The 21,245-nt window shown below is 37.5% G+C and overlaps 1 protein-coding gene across 17 annotated transcripts in view; it reads right to left on the reverse strand.

Annotated features, from left to right (window-relative positions):
* Positions 1–21,245, reverse strand: part of Sntg1 (syntrophin gamma 1) — an 878,005-nt gene that overhangs the window by 32,667 nt on the left and 824,093 nt on the right. The gene's annotated exons all lie outside the window — the stretch shown is intronic.

The following is a 21,245-nucleotide window of genomic DNA, read 5'->3' on the forward strand; positions in this document are numbered from 1 at the left end:
TTCCACAAAATTGCCCTCAATCCTTCCTCCCATTCTTCCTAAAGAGTCCCTGAGCTCCTGGAGATTTCATTATTAAAGAGCACATTCTCATGATAAGTCACTTTTTGTGAGCTCTCCATAGCCTCAGTAATAGTGTCAGGCCTTGGGACCTCCCCTTGAGTTGGATCTCACTTTGGGCCTGTCGCTGAACCTTCTTCTCCCCAGGTTCCTCTCCATTTCCATCCCTGTAATTCTTTCAAACACGAACAATTATGGATCAAAGATATGACTGTGGGATGGCAACCCCATACCTCACTTGATATCCTGTCTTTCTGTTGGAGGTGGGCTCTATAAGTTCTCTCTCCCTACTGTCAGTCACTTCATCAAAGGTCCCTCCCTTTTAGTCCTGGGAGTCTCTCACCTCCCAGGTCTTTGGTGCATTCTAGGGGTTTCCCCCAACCTATTATTTTCTGAGGTTGCATGTTTCCTTTCTTTCTGCTGGCCCTTAGGGCTTCAGTTTCTATTCCCTCACCCACTAACAGATCAGGTTCCCTTTTCCCCAACTCTGACTGCCCTCTGAAAGACACAACTGTAACCTCCCCTCACCAGCCTGAAACCTTTTTTCTGAGGTTTCAGTGTTAGAGAGTATAGGGCAGAGCTTGCTGCCCTATCATCCTGCCACTCCCACTGCCTGCCTCCTAGCTGTTCTGGAGCCATCATGTGTTTACCTGCAACCTTACTCCAAGATGATTTGGTGGGAATCGGGCCCCTTCCCCTCCTTCATAACTTGGTGCATGAATTAGTAAAATTGAGTTTTGATCAGAATTTTGTCTTAGCTACGTCTTTCTCTCATCTGCCTGGCTCCCTCTTCTCTACCATATTCCAGGATGCCTTCCCAGAACAGAACCCAGACATGTGAGCTGCTGGCCGGACACAACATCTGGTGCCCATGCGGGACTGAGAAATGGCAGAGGACATTTGGAAGAAACACTGCTGGTTTGGAGCTCCATAGAAGAAGAAAATAATTAAAGGAAATTCATACCAGAGAAGGTCTGTATGGGCTAAGTTGAAACAGCATTTAACCTGAGCGCTAATTCACTTAGGTTCAGCAGTGAAGTTTATCAGGAGCTAGGAACTTAACAGGCAATTAGCCATAGCTCCCAGAAGCTACATTTTTAGGCGTGAGAAAAGAAAGGGTTTGTTAAAAGGAAATTAATAATCAGGTGGACTGCATCATGTGGAAGGAAAATGTTCCAAAATGCAGAGAGAAATTTCAGGAGTGCCTTGCTTTGTTCTCTCGGTGCTTTACAGCAGAAGTACTCTGCCCCTTTTGTGTCTTGTCTAATGTCCGGTGCACCAATCTGTTCAAGTGTTCAATTCATGTATGTTTGTGTCCAGTCTGTATGAATGAATGTTCTATGTTTTATGTTGGATAATAAAGATGGAAAAAAAAAAACCAAAAAAAAACTTTATCTGCAAAGCCGAGAGCTGTCATGTGCTTCAACCAGGAAACAGACACATGGCAGGAGGGCCCCTGCTGGAAAAAATGGTTCGTTATAAGAAAAGAGGGAGAGTCTACAGCCTCTTAGTTTCGGGGTAAAAAAGCTGATAAATGGTTTTTTCCTGGAGGGTTCTCTACAATAGTGATTAATGTGTTTGGCAAATAATAAAGTGCTTTTTATTCTATGATTATAGCTAGAAAAATTAATATTTTCTGATTGGTCTAAATGTAACTGCTTCATTTGGTTCTTTTTTATTGGTAATGTGCTCTGCGTGTTTTCACTATCAGCTCATAAGTTATGGGTTAAGATTAATAATTGTTACATTGCTAACAGATTGTTAGTCTTAAAATTGATAACTCAAGTTTAGAGTCCTTCCTACACATGGCATAAGACAGGCCAAGAGGCTGGGTCTCTAAAGATATTTCTAGTTAAGATAATAATTAATGTGGTTCCTATCCTAGAAAGTAAATTTTAAGATAAGATTTAAAACAATGTCTCTTTATTAAAGCATTAAAGCTTACCTGTACTCATAGTATTAATTGGCAGCCAAACTTTGTAATATGATAGTAATGCTTCTAATATTAATTCTATAAGTAATAATTTTTTTAAAATTGAGTTTTACTTTCCCATAGTTAATGTTGCAAAAGAAACTTAATAATTCTTTACAGATCTAGCCAGATGCTGTTTTAATAAAGTTCAAATTTATAGTTTATAAAGAGTCAATCACACTGTAAAATTTATCAAGGCATTACAATCTGATTTGCCTACCTTTTATATAGTTATACTAGATCCGAAAGTTTGTTTCTTTTTCTCTCTCCTTTGCATCTTAATGATTGTAAAGGTTTTGCTTCTAGTGAGTTTATAATAACTGAAATATTTTGCCTCTAATATGGCAAAATATTGATCTACATTATGTAAGAAATTTTTATCATTTCTGCTTCTATACAAGAAGCCAAAAGTTTTAAGCTTTCAATGTATATTTTTTTCCTAAGTGAAAAATGTTTTATTAACTAATGCTTCTCAAGGGAAGTTTACTTTAAATCCTTGCTCTCACCCAAAAGATTCAGAGACAATACCCTTTTATTACTTAGTGTTTTAGTTTACTACAAAAGGTTTTTACAAAAAATTAAGATAGCTTTTATAATTATTATTAATTATATTCAGTGGTAATTAAATATTAGCTGTGCCCAAAACAATTCCTTGGCCAGAAAAAACATTGTAAAGTCATTTTTCTCATCCTCCCAGCCAATCGCTGGCCCACGTGGGCCCAGCTACCTGCTGGCTGCCTTGAGACACACAGTTTCCCCCTGTTTCAGCACAAATAATCTAGTTGTGTGCTGTAGATGGTGTTTCATAATACTGAACAATCAAACCTTAATTTCTATATTAATAGTCAATGCTATATCTCAGAGCTCACAATTGCTTAAGATTGTTCGTCCCTCAGATGCTAATAATTCTCAAATTTACAATTGCTTATGCATATACAACTCATAAAAATAATGCTGTCCCTTTAAGAAGGCAGTGTTTAGACATTTGTTAAATTGTTCTAAATTGCCTGGACATTTTAAAACAATGCCAGGCTAGATTTATATCTCAGACAGTCTATAGGTCATAATATAAGGCAGATTAGATATATAACGTTGTTCTTTGTATATTCATAACAGTTATGGTTTAAAATAATATTTTACTATTCTTAAAAATTGTACATGTATAATTCTTTCCTTTTAGTGTCTTCAGTTACTACTTGTTGCCACATAATAGTATTAATTCTTGAGGACTTTTACTTAATAATTTGTTACAAATGAATGATCTTATTTCTAGCTAATAAATAAATTATGCACATATGACTCTTAATAACTTTTCAAGCTTTCTAGTTACAACCGCTCCTTAAAAGAAATGATTGAAAGTACAAGTAGCCACTGCCCCTTTTCAGTCAAGTATTTAAAATGTTTTATCAACAAGTTATTAATTCAAAAGATTAGATATTGTGAAACTTTAGAACTTTAACTTCTTAAAAGACAAAAGAGGGAGAAATTGTATCCCCATACATATTATTTAGTGCATTCCCATGCACATTATTTAAATCATACCTTTATTTTCAAATTTTAAAATTTAAATGTCAAAAAATGTAATAAATGCTTTATAGTATCTTAAAAGGATATATTGATCCTAAACAGCTACCTTATTAGGGAAGGGAAAAACAGGTTCTCTCCACAGAACACTGCAGAAGCATGACGGTTAATTCATGTGACGAGCTGGCAGGTAAATTGACTCAGTGCCCTAATCAAAGACTAGGAAACTAAATTGGGTTCATGTTTTAGATCCATCCTTGCTTACCATTTTTCCAGTTTAGACTAGCTTTAAGCCTTTTAATTTTATGGCAATAGTACATCAGAGACTGTATATTCTGACTTAGTAAGATTAGTCATTTAATAGAGTCATAATGATTTTTCTCTTTTCTTCAGTGTGACCAGTCATTCTAACTCAATCTTAGACTGGTCTAATATTCAGTCCAATATTAGAGATTCCTATTGTAGATAATTATATTCTTAATTACCTAGTGAAGTTAATTCAGAGCACATCCCCCACTTCCAGAGAGTCTCTGGCCTTTTGACTAATTCTAAAACCAGCTCAGAGACTGAGCTTGAGCCTTGCTAATTTGCAAATGAATAAAGTACCTGGACTTCCCTAAAAGAAGCTTTGTGATGTTACTCTTCACTGTCTAAGATTTTTATCTTTCAAGCAGGTCAATCTACACCTTCAGCCAGACTGCAGTGGGCATGCATCCCCACCCCCTAGAGCGTGCTAGAGGCAGCTGTTATTTTCATTCTAAAGACATTGTGGCTTTTGGTCTGACTTTAAATTTAGGTTTGCTATGAGGGCTAGAAAGGCAAAAATTTCAAATATTAGAAGAGATTTTTTTTATTCTGATAGACAGGCTTAGTCCCTTAGCTGGTCTCTGGTTTTCCACCCTTGCTGTTATTGCAAGGTCCCCTTATTTCCTCAGGTTGTGGGAATAACAGGGATGAGGAGGGTGACCTACAGCTCCTAATATAGCCTAAGAGCCACAAATTGTGGTGTTACTAGTGACATAATTCTTGTTGAGGCCTTACTAAATCTGAAGTTGACAATTCTCCTTTAGGAGCTGCATAGTACTCAGAACTGTGCATACTGATTCGTGAGCATACGAATACCTTAGGGGTACTGCTTGGGTGCAGAAATTTACTGCAGGGGAAGGTCCAGCTTGACCATTTCTGGGTTCCCTGTGAGATACACTGATTTGGATGGAGGTTGGTATCTATTTCCAGTTACAACCAAAAATATCTTTCTAAGGCTCTGCCTCCCCTCCCCAAATGATACCAAGAGCCACAAGTGTGGGTCGTGACAGCACCCATGGTAGGAATCCAGTCAATTTCCCCCCAAGCCAAGGTTAAAGCCCACTCATCTACGGATGAGTTAAGTGTGGCCTTGTTAAACTTAATTAATATGGGGGGAGAGAGGTTGGAGACCACAGTTAGAAGGGCAAGCCCTTCACAGCCTCCCACCCTAAAAAGCCAATTGGCCTTGTACTATGGTCGTCACCCCCTCCTCCCTGTTCCCTGCCTGTCATCCAAGAATTCGGAGGAATACTCTTCTACAGTGTTTTCATAATAAAGTGCCTTTCAAATTCGTACAGTCTTCACCGGGTTCCAAAGCCCTAAAAAGACTGTGTAGCTGACTACTTGGTATTCAGTAAAAATTTCAACAAGGAAGTTACCTATTCAGTACTAATTAGCATTATAAAAGTCAGAGCCTACAGCTCAGGGCTAATCTGCTAGTTGTTTACTAGGACAGAAAGGACAGTCTTATCCAGATACAGTTTACCATAAGAAAAGTTAAAAAATCCCACTGAGACAGGTTTCTTAATTAGGCCCTAGAATTCAGGCAGAACTAAAGGGTATAAATTAATTTTATGCCTCAGCCCAGCCTTTTCTTTTTTATATTAACAACAGGGAGGAGATGTAACCTCCCCTCCCCAGACTGAAACCTGTCTGCTGAGGTTTCAGTGTTAGAGCGCGGTCAGAGCAGAGCTTGCCACCCTATCGTCCTGCCACTCCCACTGCCTGCCTCCTAGCTGTTCCGGAGCCATCACGTGTTCACCTGCAACCTTACTCCAAGGTGATTTGGCGGGAATAGGGCCCCTCCCCTGGCTTCATAACTGAGTGTCGGAAATCTTAAAATGGAACCTTGAACAGAGACTTGTCTTGGTTCCGACTTTCTCTTGCGCTGCCTAGTCCCCCCCTCTTCTCTTCCAGGTTTCCAAGATGCCTTTCCAGACTAGAACCCAGACATGTGAGCCACTGGCCAGACACAACACACAACAAGCAGATGAAAGAGTCAGATGCAGATATTTGCACCCAACCAATGGACAGAAGCAGCAGACCCCTGTTGTTGAATTATGGAAGGCTGAAAGAAGCTGAGGACAAGGGCAACCCTTTAGGAGGACCAGCAGTCTCAATAAATCTGGAACCCCGAGATCTCTCAAACACTGGACCACAAAAGAGACAGCATATCCAGCTGATATGAGCCCTCCAACACACTTACAGTAGAGAACTTCTCGGTCCATGTTCATTCAGAAATGATGCACCTAACCCTCAAGATACTGGAGGCCCCAGGAAGTTTAGAGGTCAGGTGGAATTGGGGGTGGTGGAATTCACAAGAGACATGGTAGGGGTGGGGAGGAGATGTGGGATGTGGAGCAGTCAGAGGGTGGATGGGGGAAGGAGAATGGCATATGGAGTATAAAAAATATATTAAAAATAAAATATTTTTTTTAAAAAAAGAGCACATTCTCTTATTTAACCACTGATCTTTGCTGTCTCTGTATTTTTCTGTTTCTTTCTCTTTTGCTTTATTTCACCCCACCTCTCCTTCTTGCCCAGGCTCTGTTCCTGTATGTTTTGAGTGCCATTTATAATATTATGATATAGCACAAAAGCTATATCATATTAGATATCCATGGCATGCTTATGGACTTCCCAGACTTCAGAAACAAAGTCAAAATATTTGTTCATTATAAATAACTCAAACTCATAATCATAAAGACAGAATCTTCTTTTCTGTATTTTATTATATGTGATATATCTTTATGTATATCTATCTCTATGTATATCTAAAACATCTATAACTATATATTGCTCCAATGGTTTATAATTTTTTTTCTCAAACTAATGACATGTGTGGATCTGTAGATACTGTTTTCAGTCTACAAACCAATGACCTTTCATCATTATCTGCATTCATTTTCTCCTTGTCAAAAGAAATGATTCTTGCTGTCTTGGTAACTGTGTTTTTAAATGCAGAGATTTAGCACAATATCTTTAAGAAGATTCTCCCTAACAAAAATTATGTTTTTCTTTTTAAGCTCTCTGTGGCAATTGCAGTACAGTGATGAGGGAAAGAAACAGACAACAAAATTGGTGAGTGTTTTAGAATTAGGGTTAATGGTACTTCAAAGCACGATTGATTTCTATTTCAAGGATAGTGTGCCAATTCTGTCCATTCCACAAATTAAAGTTAGAGATAATCCCATAAGATATACACAACAAACAGAAGGGTATTCTAAAGATAAGACTCACAGTGACACACTTTCAACAACAGAGAGGTAGCACTATCACAAATTCACTGGGCCCTTTATATGTTTTACACGTTCCAAAAGTAGATTTTTGAGAACCATACATACCAGTAGATGTACACCAGAAAACAAGTAATTCTGTCATTGTAGAAATCACTGATAAAGCATTTGCTTTTTATTGCTAAGTTCATCATAGACCTAAAGAAAAAAAGGCCATAGACTTGTTTGCCATCCCTTGCTGAGGCATAGAACTAGTGAGGATCCTCTTGCAGCCCTATCCCCTAGTGTTACTTATATTCATATAATATTCTGTTTCTACCATTATATTATTTTGTATTGTGTGTATTAGTAGTATTATATACAGTTGCTGCCCTTCTGTTGTAAACAGCACTTCTCTCTCTCTCTCTCTGTTTAAATGCTGCTCTATCAAAATGTACACAAAAATGTGCACACATATTTTTTATGTATGAATTGACTGGAGGACATTTATGTTTATTGCATACCTAACTTATCTATTATGTTGTAACAAACATGTAGATATATCTGAAACATAATGATTTTAAATTATCCATATTCATATTGAATATAGTATCACCATATCTTCTCTGACAATTAGACTCAGTCATTTTTCATAGTAGCCATTTGTAAAGATAACCTTTAGCAAATTCTGATATGAGACAATCTGGACATGTTTCTTTCTCTTTGTGGTTAATGCATTAATTTGTGGGTTTTGCTGTTTGCTTTTCTGAATTCTTTACATGCTTTGAATGAGTTCTTTCTCACATACACAGCTTGTAATGATGGTCTGCCATTATGTAGCCTGCCCTTTCATTGTTCATTTCCTTTGTTGTACAGAGCATTTTAGTTTGATATCATTTCATTTATTTGGTTTGGCTTGTATTAGCTTACCTTTTGAGGTGAAATGTGAAATCAATTGCATAAAACATAACCTATAGGCTTCTTCTATAATTTTATAGTTTCTTATGCTCCAGTACAGTGGAACACCAGGGCCAAGAAGTGGGAGTGGGTGGGTAGGGGAGCAGGGCAGGAGGAGGGTAAAGGGATAGCATTTGAAATGTAAATGAAGAAAATATCTAATAAAAAATGAAAAAAGGAGAATTTACTCTATTTTGACTTAAGATAGAAATTTCATACTCTGGTTACTATTTTTCAAATATTTACTGGCTAGTTGTTGTTTGTTTGTTTGTTTGTTTGTTTGTTTGTTTCTATCTCCTAATGTTGACATCTTGGTCAAAATTCAACTGACTCTAAATGCATGAATTCTTTTTTGTACAGTCACGCCATTAAACTGGTCAACCAATTTGTATTTGGGGGGGGGGGGTGTTGCCTAGTCCCTATGGCTTTGTAACTGCTGCCAGGCAGAGTATAATTTTAGCTTTATTATCTGGGCTCAAGTCAGTCGTGGCTCCTTAGGACCTTTAGATTTATTGTTTATTTAAATTTTGTTTGAATTCTAATTGACTTGAGGAGATTTTCTGTTTTGTTTTTCCCTTTCTGTGATTATAGTAGTCATTATCTTTGTAGTCAGCATATACAATCTTTGTATTTTTGTTTATAATAATATTTTAACAATATTAATGCATTCATCACAATATATAGACCATATGCTTTTTTGTGTCTTCCTTAGTTTCTTTCACTATACTTTAATGTTCCTTTCACAAATATTTACATCCCATATTAACATTTTAAAGATATTGGAGGTGGAAGTATTTGCTCAATTTTTTTTCAGAGTTCTATTAATATATAGCAAAATACTAATTTTTGTCAACTGATTTGATGTCTTACTTTATTGCATGTGGTACTGTGCTCTAGAAGGCTTTGGTAAGGTCATTTGGATTTCCTTTCATATAAGGTAATATCACTATAAATTAACCTTCTTGCACTATCTGAATGCCTTTATGTCTTTGTTTTGAATAACTGTTTTGGCAGGTGGCAGCTGCTGAATAAGAACATGGCTATGCTTTTATGGTTTTGAAATGTGCTTATCTGGCATTAAATATCAAGAGAAAAAAGAACTATATATCAGTGCATCACTTGTCATTGTTGAATGAATCTGTTTCCTCAGCAACAAAGGAAATATTAGTATATTTTAAGTAATGAAATTATATAGAGTTTCAAAAAATACAAATGTAGACTATATTCTCTTGTCCCCAGAGAATTAGAGTGGATATTAGCCCAGAAACTTAGAATACCCAAGATATAATTTGCAAAATACAAGAAAATCAAGAAGAAGGAAGACCAAAGTGTGGATACTTCATTCCTTCTTAGAAAAGGGAACAAAACACACATGGAAGGAGTTACAGAGACAAAGTTTGGTGCTAAAACAAGAGGTTGGACCATCCAGAGACTACCTCACTCAGGGATCCATCCCATAATCACCCACTAAACCCAGACACTATCGCATATGTCAGCAAGATTTTGCTGAAAGGACCCTGATATAGCTGTCTCGAGTGAGGCTATGCCAGTGCCTGGCAAATACAGAAGTGGATGCTCATGGTCATCTATAGGATGGAACACAGGGCCCCCAATGGAGGAGCTAGAGAAAGAACCCAAGGAGCTGAAGGGGTCTGCAACAACAATGTGGAACAATATGAACTAACCAGTACCCCCCAGAGCTCGTGTCTCTAGCTACATATGTAGCAGAAGATGGCCTAGTCGGCCATCATTGGGAAGAGAGACCCCTTGGTCTTGCAAGCTTTATATGCCCCAGTACAAAGGAATGCCAGGGCCAAGAAGTGGGAGTGGGTGCGTAAGGGCAGGGGGAGGGTATAGGGGACTTTCAGGATAGCATTTGTAATGTAAATAAAGAAAATATCTAATGAAAAATAAAAAGATAAAATATTTATAATATACATTTCTATATACTTAGAATCTAAAGGTAGTATTTATAAAGAACTGCTTAGTTAGAAAAAGAAGAGTAAAAAAATGAACAAAGCAGTTACAAATGAGCAAGGAAGTCAATGAGGAAGTGATGTTGCTGTATTAAGAAGCCTCCACTGAGCAAGTATCACATACAGTAGAAAATTCAGGAGGTTACTATGTATCAACAGAATTCTGTAAAAAAAAAAATGAGAAAATGCTTCCATTTACAATAGCTTTTAAAATGTAATTGGGGATAAATTTAACTATGGAGATAAAAGATTTGTACACAGATCATTTAAGTATATTTGAAGAAACTAAAAGAAACACAAGTAAGCATACATAGAGACTATCTTCCTGAGATAGAATGACAATGAAAACAATGAGTGAAATAGTGTATTATAGAAATGGGCAAAAACAATAAAACATTTTATCGAAAACAATAGAATTGTGAAATAGAAGCAACAGATGTTGCTCATGTTAAAAACAACTGGAGAACTGCCAGTTAAAATTAAAATTAAAATTAAAAAAGCAAACTATAATAAAATGTAGTGTTGGCTTATGTTGCTTGTAGAGACTGGGAGAAACAACTTCCCAAAATTGCAAATGGAAATATAAAATGTTACAGTGGCTGTGAATCTAATCCACAGTTTTGTTTGTTTTATCTTAAACAGGTGGTCTCTCATTTGTAATTACAGACTGTTATACCTGAAAAAATGAAAACATATCCATGCAGTTGTCTCCACAGCACTGCCCTTGCAGTTAGATGGGTTGTGATTAATAAGCCAGATGCTGTGTGTTGCCAGTTGAGACTCTGAACACTACAGATTTACTGACTAGCAGCCTGCCACTCTGCTGGTGCACTTGAGCTTCATCCTACTTGGTAATTTTAGTATTCTCTGCAGAAATGCTATTTTCATATTTTATCATTTTTAATTGGTTATTTTATTATTGACATATCAAATGTTATTCACCTTCCCAGTATCCTGTCCACAAACCTTCTATCCCTTTCCCCTGCCCCTGCCTCTGAAGATTCTCCTCCACCAGTCAATCACTCCTGCCTCAGTGCCCTAGCACTACCCTCTTCTGAGTCATCTTGCCTCCACAGGACCAAGGGGCTTGTCTCTCAGTGCTGCCCAGTAAGGCAATCCCCTACTACATATCCAGATGTTGCCATGGGTCCCCCCATGTGTACACTTAGGTTGGTAGTTTAGTCCCTGGGAGATTGGGGGGGGTAGTTGGTTAATAATGTTGTTCTTCCTTTTGGGTTGTAAACCCCTTCAGCTCCTTCAGTCCTTTCCCTAACTTCTCCATTGTAGTCCCCACACTCAGTCTGATGATTGGCTACATGCATCTGCATCAGTATTGGTCAGGCACTATCAGAGCCTCTCAGGGGACAGCTATAACAGGCTCCCATCAGCAAGCACTTCTTGGAATTAGCAATAGAGTCTGGGTTTGGTGTCTGCAGATGAGATGGATCCCTAGGTGGGGCAGTCTCCAGATGGCCTTTCCTTCAGTTTCTGCTCCACTCTTTGTCCCTGCATTTCCTTTTGACAAGAGGAATTCTAGATTAATAGTTTTGAGATGGATGGGTGGCCCCATCCCTCAATAAGGGGCCATGCCTATCCACTAGATATGGTCTCTACAGGTTGTAATGCCCTCCCTATTGGGTCCTGAGAAACCCTGGTTTCCCTGACATTAGAGACTTTCTAGTGGCTACACCCAGTTCCCTCTCCCCAACTGCTACCCTCTTTCTTTCAAATTCTTGACCCTCTGTACTTCTTTCCCATCTCCTCCCTTACCTAAATTGCCCTCTTTTTCTCTCTCCCTGCTCTTTCCATCCCAGACCCTGCTTTCCCTCTACTTCGCAAGATTATTTTCTTCCCCCTTCTGAGTAGGACTGTAGCATCCACAGTTTGCTATTGTCTTCTTTCTTCTTGGGTTTCACATGGTCTGTAAGTTGTATCTTGAGTATTTTAAGCTTCTTTTTGGATAACATCTATTTATCACTTTAGTACATACCATTGTGTTCTTTTGTGGCTGCATTACCTTACTCAGAATGATATTTTCAAGTTCCATCCATTTGTCTGCATATTTCATGAAGTCATTGTTTTTAATAGCTAAATAGTACTCCATTGTGTAAATGTACCACATTTTCTGTATGTATTCCTCTGTTAAGGGACATCTGGGTTCTATATATAGAGTCTGGTTATTTTAAATAAGCCTGCTATAAACATAGTGGAGCTTGTGTCGGTGTTATATGTTGGAGCATTTTTGGATATATATCAGGAGTGTTATAGCTGGGCCCTCAGGTAGAACTATGTCCAATATTCTGAGGAACTACCAGACTGATTTTCAGAGTGATTGCACCAGCTTGAAATGCCTCAAAAATGTAGTAGTGTTCCTCTTTCTCCACATCAACTCCAGTATCTGCTGTCACTTGAGTTTTTGATCTTAGCCATTCTGACTTGTGTAAGATGGAATCTCAGAATTGTTTTGATATGTATTTCTCTGATGACCAAGGATGTTGTTCATTTCTTTAAATTCTTCTCACCCATTTGAGATTCCTCAGTTGAGAATTCTGTTTAGCTCTGTAACGCATTTTTAATAGGGTTATTTGGTTCTCTGGAGTCAATCTTCTTGAGTTCTTTATATATTTTGAATGTTAGCCCTCTATCAAATGTAAGGTTGGTCTAGAGCTTAGAGCTTAGGTCATTGGTCATTCAGAAAATTTTGCCCTGTGCCAATGTCTTCGAGATTCTTTCCTACTTTCTTCTATTAGATTCATCCTATCTGGCTTTATGTGGAAGCCCTTGATCCACTTGGACTTGATCTTGTTACAAGAAGAAAAGAACAAATCAATTTGTATTCTTCTACATGCTGACCTCCAGTTGAACCAGCACCATTTGAAAAATATGTCTTTTTTTTTTAACTGGATGGTTTTGGCTCCTTTGTCAAAGATCAAGTGACCAGAGTTGTGTGGGTTCATTTATGGGACTACAATTCTATTCCATTGATCTACCTGCCTGTCTCTGGACCAATACCATGCAGTTTTATCACTATTGCTATGTAGTATAGCTTGAGGATAAAACTGGTGATTCCCCCAGAAGTTCTTTTATTGTTGAGAATTTTTTTTTATATTCTGGATTTTTTTTTATTCCAGATAAATTTGAGAATTGCTCTTTCTATCCCTATGAAGAATTGAGTTGGAATTTTCATGAGAATTTCATTGAATCTGTAGAATGATTTTGGTAATATGGCCATTTTTACTATGTTAATCCTGCCAATCAATGAACATAGGAGACCTTACCATCTTCTGAGGTCTTCTTCAATTTCTTTCTTCAGAAACTTGAAGTTCTTGTCATACTGATATTTCACTTGCTTGGTTAGAGTCACACCAAGTTTTCATATTATTTGTGACTATTTTAAAGGGTGGTATTTCTCTAATTTCTTTTTCAGCCTATTTACCCTTTGAGTAGAGGAAGGCTACTGATTTGTTCGAGTTAATATTGTATCCAGCCACTTTGCAGAAGTTGTTTAATAGATATAGGAGTTCTCTTGTGGATTATTTTGGGTCACTTATATATACTTTCATGTCATGTGCATTTAGTGATATCTTGACTTCCTCACTTCTAGTTTCTATCCATTTGATCTCCTTTTGTTGTCTAATTGTTTCTGGCTTGAACTTCAAGTACTATATTGATAGATAAGGGAGAGATTGGAAAGTCTTGTCTTGTTCCTGATTTTAGTGAGATTGCTTCATGTTTCCTTCCATTTAGTTTGATGTTGGCTACCGGTTTGCTATTTACTGCTTTTATCTATCTATCTATCTATCTATCTATCTATCTATCTATCTATCTATCTATAGAGTGTGTGGATTTCTTTTTTGTTTGTTTGTTTTTTATTAGATATTTTCCTCATTTACATTTCAAATGCTATCACCAAAGCCCCCATACCCTCCCCCCACCCCCACTCCCCAACCAACCCACTCCCATTTCCTGGCCCTGGCATTCCCCTGTACTGGGGCATATGATCTTTACAATACCAAGGGCCTCTCCTCCCATTGATGGCCGACTAGGTCATCCTCTGTTACATATGCAACAAGAGACACAGCTGTGGGGGTACTGGTTGGTTCATATCATTGTTCCTCCTATAAGGTTGCAGACCCCTTTCGATCCTTGGGTACTTTCTCTAGCTCCTTCATTAGGGGCCCCGTGTTCCATCCAATAGATGACTGTGAGCATCTACTTCTGTATTTGCCAGGCATTGGCATAGACTCAGATGAGAGAGCTACGTCAGGGTCCTGTCAGCAAAATCATTCTGGAATATGCAATAGTGTCTGGGTTTGGTAGTTGTATATTGGATAAATCCCTGGGTGGGGCAGTCTCTAGATGGTCTTTCCTTCCATTTAGTACCGAACTTTGTCTCTTTAACTCATTCCATGGGTATTTTATTCCCCATTCTAAGAAGGAACAAAGTATCCACAGTTTGGTCTTCCTTCTTCTTGAGCTTCATGTATTTTGTGAATTGTATCTTGAATATTCAAAGTTTCTGGGCTAATATCAGCTTCTCATTCAGTGCATACCACATGTGTTCTTTTGTGATTGGGTTACCTCACTCAGGATGATATCCTCCAGATCCATCTATTAGCCTAAGAATTTCATGCATTCATTGTTTTTACTTGCTGAGTAGTATTCCATTGTGTAAATGTACCACATTTTCTGTATCCATTCCTCTGTTCAGGAACATCTGGGTTCTTTCCAGCTTCTGGCTATTATAAATAAGGGTGTTATGAACATAGTGAAGAATGTGTTCTTATTACAAGTTGGAACGTCTTTTGGGTATATGCCCAGGAGAGGAATTGCTGGATATTCTGGGAGTACTTTGTCCAATTTTCTGAGGAACTGCCAGACTGATATCCAGAGTGGTTGTACAAGCTTGCAATCCAACTAACAATGGAGGATTGTCCCTCATTCTACATATCGACCCCGGCATCTGCTGTCACCTGAATTGTTAATATTAGCCATTCTTACTGGTTTGAGGTGGAATCTCAGGGTTGTTTTGATTTTTGTTTCCCTGATGATTAAGGATGTTGAACATTTTTTCAGGTGCTTCTCAGCTATTCTGTATTCCTCAGTTGAGAATTCTTTGTTTAGCTCTCTACCCCATTTTTAATAGGGTTATTTGATTTTCTGGAGTCCATCTTCTTGAGTTCTTTATATATATTGGATATTAGTCTCTATCTGATTTAGGATTGGTAAGGATCCTTTCCCAAACTGTCGGTAGCCTTTTTGTCTTATTTACAGTGTCTTTTGCCTTAAAGAAGTTTTGAAATTTTATGAGGTCCCATTTGTTGATTCTAAATCTTACAACACAAGCCATTGCCTTCTATTCAGGAATTTTTCCCTTGTGCCCATATCTTCGAGGCTTTTCCCCACTTTCTCCTCTATGAGTTTCAGAGTCTCTGGTTTTATGTGGAGCTCATTGATCCATGTAGACTTGACCTTAGTAGAAGAAGATAAGAATGGATCAATTCGCATTCTTCTACATGATAACCACCATTTGTGTCAGCACCATTTGTTGAAAATGCTGTCTTTTTTCTGCTGGATGATTTTAGCTCCCTTGACAAACATGAAGTGAACATAGTTCACTTCTGGTTCTTCAATTCTATTCCATTGATCTACCTGTCTGTTGCTATACAAGTACCATGCAGTTTTTAACACAATTGCTCTGTAGTACAGTTTGAGGTCAGGCATGGTGATTCCATCAGAGGTTCTTTTATCTTTGAGAAGAGTTTTTGCTATCCTAGGTTTTGTGTGATTTCCTGATGAATTTGCAAATTGCCCTTTCTAATTTGTTGAAGAATTGAGTTGGAATTTTGATGGGTATTACATTGAATCTGTAGATTGTTTTCAGCAAGACAGCCATTTTTACTATATTGATCCTGTCAATTCATGAGCATGGGAGTTTTTCCATCTTCTGAGATCTTCTTTGATTTCTTTCTTCAGAGACTTGAAATTCTTATCATACAAATTTTTCATTCCTTAGTTAGATTCACACCAAGGTATTTTATATTATTTGTGACTATTATGAGGGTGTTGTTTCCATAATTTCTTACTCAGCCTGTTTATCCTTTTGGTAGAGAAAGTCCATTGATTTGTTTGAGTTAATTTTATATTCAACTACTTCACTGAAGCTGTTTATCAGGTTTAGAGTTCTCGTGGAATTTTTAGGATCACTTATATATACTATTATATCATCTGCAAATAGTTATACTTTGACTTCTTCCTCTCCAATTTGTATCCCCATGACCTCCTTTTGTTTTCTGGCATCTAACAAGATGATCATGTGAGTTTTGTCTTTGAGTTTGTTTACATAGTATATTACGTTGATGGATTTCCCTATATTAAACCATTTCTGCATCCCTAAATGAAGCCTGCTTGTTCATGATGGATGATTGTTTTCATGTGTTCTTAGATTCGGTTAAGGAGAATTTTATTATTTTTGCATCAACATTCATAAGGGAAATTGGTCTGAAGTTCTCTATCTTTGTTGGGTCAATATGTGGCTTAGGTATCACAGTAATTGGGGCTTCATAGAATGAATAGGGTAGAGTTCCTTCTGTTTTTATTTTGTGGAAAAGTTTGAGGAGAACTGGAATTAAGTCTTCTTTGAAGGTCTGATAGAACTCTGCACTAAACCCATCTGGTCCTGGGCTTTTTTTGTTTGGGAGACTATTAATGACTGCTTCTATTTCTTTAGGGGATATAGAACTGTTTAGGTCATTAATCTGATCCTGATGTAACTTTGGAACCTGGTATCTGTATAGAAATTTGTCCATTTCATCCAGGCTTTTGAGTTTTGTTGAGTATACCCTTTTGTAGAAGGATCTGATGGTGGTCTGGATTTCCTCAGGATCTGTTGTTATGTCTTCCTTTTCCTTTCTGATATTGTTAATTAGAATACTATCCCTGTGCCCTCTAGTGAGTCTGGCTAAGGCTTTATCTATCTTGTAGATTTTCTCAAAGAACTAGCTCCTTGTTTGGTTGATTCTTTGAATAGTTCTTTTTGTTTCCACTTGGTTGATTTTAGACCTGAGTTTGATTATTTCCTTCTGTCTGCTCCTAGTTGGTGAATTTGCTTCCTTTTGTTCCAGAGATTTTAGGTGTGCTGTCAAGCTGCTAGTATATGCTCTCTCTAGTTTCTTTTAGGAGGCACTCAGAGCTATGAGTTTTCTTCTTAGGAATGCTTTCATTGTATCCCATAAGATTGGGTATGTTGTGACTTTATTTTCATTAAACTCTAAAAGTCTTTAATTTCATTCTTTATTTCTTCCTGGACCAAGGTACCACTGAGTTGTTCAAGTTCCAAGGTAATGTTGGATTCTATTAATTATGTTGTAGCCAACATCAAAGTAAATGATGAAAAGCTAGAAGCAATCCCACTAAAATCAGAGACTAGACAAGGCTGCCCACTTTCTCCTTAGATATTCAACATAGTACTTGAAGATTGAAATAATCTCATGGATCTTGTCAGATCACCACAGACAAAGGCTGATCTTCAATAACAACATAAATAATAGAAAGTCCATACAGACATGGAAGCTGAACAGCACTCTATTCAATGATAACTTGTTCAAGGAAGAAGTAAGGAAAAAAAAAAAGACTCTTTAGAGGTTAATGAAAATGAAACTACAATATACCCAAAATTATGGGTGACAATGAAAGCAGTCCTAAGAAGAAAACTCATAGGTCTGAATGTCTCCAAAAGAATCTGGAGATAGAATACACGAGCAACTTGACAGCACATCTAAAACTCTACAACAAAAGGAAGCAAATCCACTGAAGAGGAGTAGATGGCAGAAAATAATCAAACTCAGGGCTGAAATCAACCAAGTAGAAACAAAAAGAACTATACAAAGAGTCAAGAGTCAACCAAACCAGTAGCTGGTTCGTTGAGAAAATCAACAAGACAGATAAACCCTTAGCCAGACTAACTAGAGGGCACAGGGACATTATCTTAATTAAAACACTCAGAAATGAAAAGGGAGACATAAAAACAGAATCTGAGGAAATTTAAAAAAAAATCATCAGACACTACTACAAAAGCCTATAATTAACAAAACTGGAAAATTTGGATGAAATGGACAATTTTCTAGACAGATATGACATACCAAATTTAAATCTGGAACAGATAAACAATCTAAATAGACTCATATCCCCTACAGCAATGGAAGCAGTCATTCATCATCTACCAACCTAAAAAGGCTAGGACAGATGGGTTTACTACAGACTTCTATCAGACGTTCAAAGAAGACCTAATACCAATACTACTCAAACTAGTCCACAAAACAGAAACAGAAGGTACTCTACCCAATTTCTTCTATGAAGCCTCAATTATTCTGATACCTAAACCACAGAAAGACCCAACAAAAAAAAAAGAACTTCAGACCAATTTCCCTCATGAATATCAATGCAAAAATATGCAATAAAATATTTACAAATTGAATCCAAGAACACATCAAAATGATCACCCATTATGGCCAAGTAGACTTCATCCCAGAGATGCAAGGATGGTTTAATATATGGAAATCCATCAACATAATCTACTATATAAACAAACTCAAACACAAAAACTATATGATCATCTCATTAGATGCTCAGGAAGCATTTGAAAAAATCCAACATCTGTTCATGATAAAAGTCTTGGAAAGATCAGGAATCCAAGGCCCATAACTAAACATTTTAAAAGCAATATACAGCAAACCAGTAGCCACCATCAAACTAAATGGACAGAAATGTGAAACAATCCCACTTTTATCAGGGACTAGAAAAGGCTGCCCACTCTCTCCCTACCTATTCTGTATAGTGCTGGAACTACTAGCCAGAACAATTAGACAACAGAAGAAGATCAAAGGAATACAAATTGGAAAGGAAGAAGTCAAAAATATCACTATTTGCAGATGATATATACATAACTGACCCCAAGAATTCCACCAGAGTACTCTTAAACCTGATAAAAAATTTCAGTGAAGTAGCTAGATATAAAATTGACACAAACGAATCAGTGGCCTTTCTCTACACAAAGGATAAACAGACTGAAAAAGTAATTAGGGAAACAACATCCTTCAAAATAGTCACAAATAATATAAAATACCTTGGTATAACTATAACTAAGGAAGTGAAAGATCTGTATGATAAGAAGTTCAAGTCTGTGAAGAAAAAAATCAAAGAAGATCTCAGAAGATGGAAAGATCTCCCATGCTCATGGATTGGCAGGATTAATATAGTGAAAATGGCTATCTTGCCAAAAACAATCTACAGATTCAATGCAATCTCCATCAAAATTCCAGCTCAGTTCTTCATAGAGTTAAAAAGGGAAATTTGCCAATTCAAATGGAATGACAAAAAACCTAGGATAGCAAAAATTCTTCTCAACAATAAAAGAACCTCTGGTGGAATCACCATGCCTGTCCTCAAGCTGTACTACAGAGCAATTGTGATTAAAAACTGCATGTTACTGGTACAGTGACAGACAGATAGTTCAATGGAATAGAATTGAAGACCCAGAAATGAACCCACACACCTATGGTTACTATATCTTTGACAAGGGAGCTAAAACCATCCAGTGGGGAAAAAAGACAGCATTTTCAACAAATGGTGCTGGCTCAACTGGCAGTTAGCATGTAGAAGAATGTGAATTGATCCATTCTTATCTCCTTTTCCAAAACTCAAGTCGAAGTGGATCAAGGAACTCCACATAAAACTATAGACACTGAAACACATAGAAAATTATGTGAGGAAGAGCCTGGAACATATGGGCACAGGGGAATAATTCCTGAACAGAACACCAATGGCTTGTGCTAGAAGATCAAGAATCAACAAATGGGACCTGATAAAATTGCAAATCTTCTGTAAGGCAAAGGACACTGTCAACAAGACAAGAAGGCAACCAACAGATTGGAAAGAGATCTTTACCAATCCTAAATCTGATAGGGGGTTAATATCCAATATATTCAAATAACTCAAGAATTTAGACTCCAGAGAACCAAATAACCCTATTAAAAAATCGGGTACAGAGCTAAACAAGGAATTCTTAACTGAGGAATATAGAATGGCTTAGAAGCACTTAAAATTTTTCCAACATCCTTAATCATCAGGGAAATGCAAATCAAAACAACCCTGAGATTCCACCTCACACCAGTCAGAATGGGTAAGATAAAAATTTTAGGTGACAGCAAATGCTGGCAAGAATGTGGAGAAAGAGAAATACTCCTCCATTCCTGGAGGGATTGCAAGCTTGTACAACCACTCTGGAAATCAGTCTGGTGGTTCCTCAGAAAATTGTACATAATACTATGGAAGATCCAGCAATACCTGGGCATATACCCAGAAAATGTTCCAACTTGTAATAAGGACACATGCTCAACTATGTTCATAGCAGCCTATTTATAATAGCCAGAAGCTGGAAAGAACACAGACGTCCCTCAACAGAGGAATGGATGCAGAAAATATGGTACATTTATACAATGAAGTACTACTAAACTATTAAAAACAATGAATTTATGAAATTCTTAGACAAATGCATAGATCTGGATCTCAAAAGAACACATATGATATGCACTCACTGATAAGTGGATATTATCCCAGAAGTTCAGAATACCCAAGATACAATTTGCAAAACACATGAAACTCAAGAAGACCAAAGGGTGGATACTTTGTTCCTTCTTAGAATGGGGCACAAAATTCCCATGGCAGGAGTTACAGACAAAGTTCAGAGCAGAAACTGATGGAATGATAATCCAAAGGCTGCCCCTCCTGGCATCCATCCAATAAACAGTCACCAAATCCTGACACTATTGTGTATGCCAACAAGAACTAGCTGACAGGACCCTGATAATACTGTCTTTTGAGAATCTCTGTCAGTGCCTGACAAATACAGAAGTTTATGTACACAGCCATCCACTGGACGAAGCATAGGGTCCCCAATGAAGGAACTAGGTAATGTACCCTAGGAGCTAAATGGGTTTGCAGCCCCATAGGAGAAACTACAATATGAACTAACTAGTAACCCCAGAGCTCTCTTGGACTAAGCCACCAATCAAAGAAAACACATGGTGGGACTCATGGCTCTAGATGCATATGTAGCAGAGAATGGTGTAGTTGGTTATCAATGGGAGAAGAGGCCCTTGATTATGTGAAGGTTATATGCCCTAGTATAGGGGAATGCCAGGTCCAGGAAGCAGGAGTGGGTGTGTTGGGGACCAGGGG

The sequence above is a fragment of the Mus caroli genome, unplaced genomic scaffold, assembly GCF_978045245.1.
Source record: "Mus caroli unplaced genomic scaffold, Mus_caroli_1 scaffold_1, whole genome shotgun sequence".
Lineage (NCBI taxonomy): Eukaryota > Metazoa > Chordata > Mammalia > Rodentia > Muridae > Mus > Mus caroli.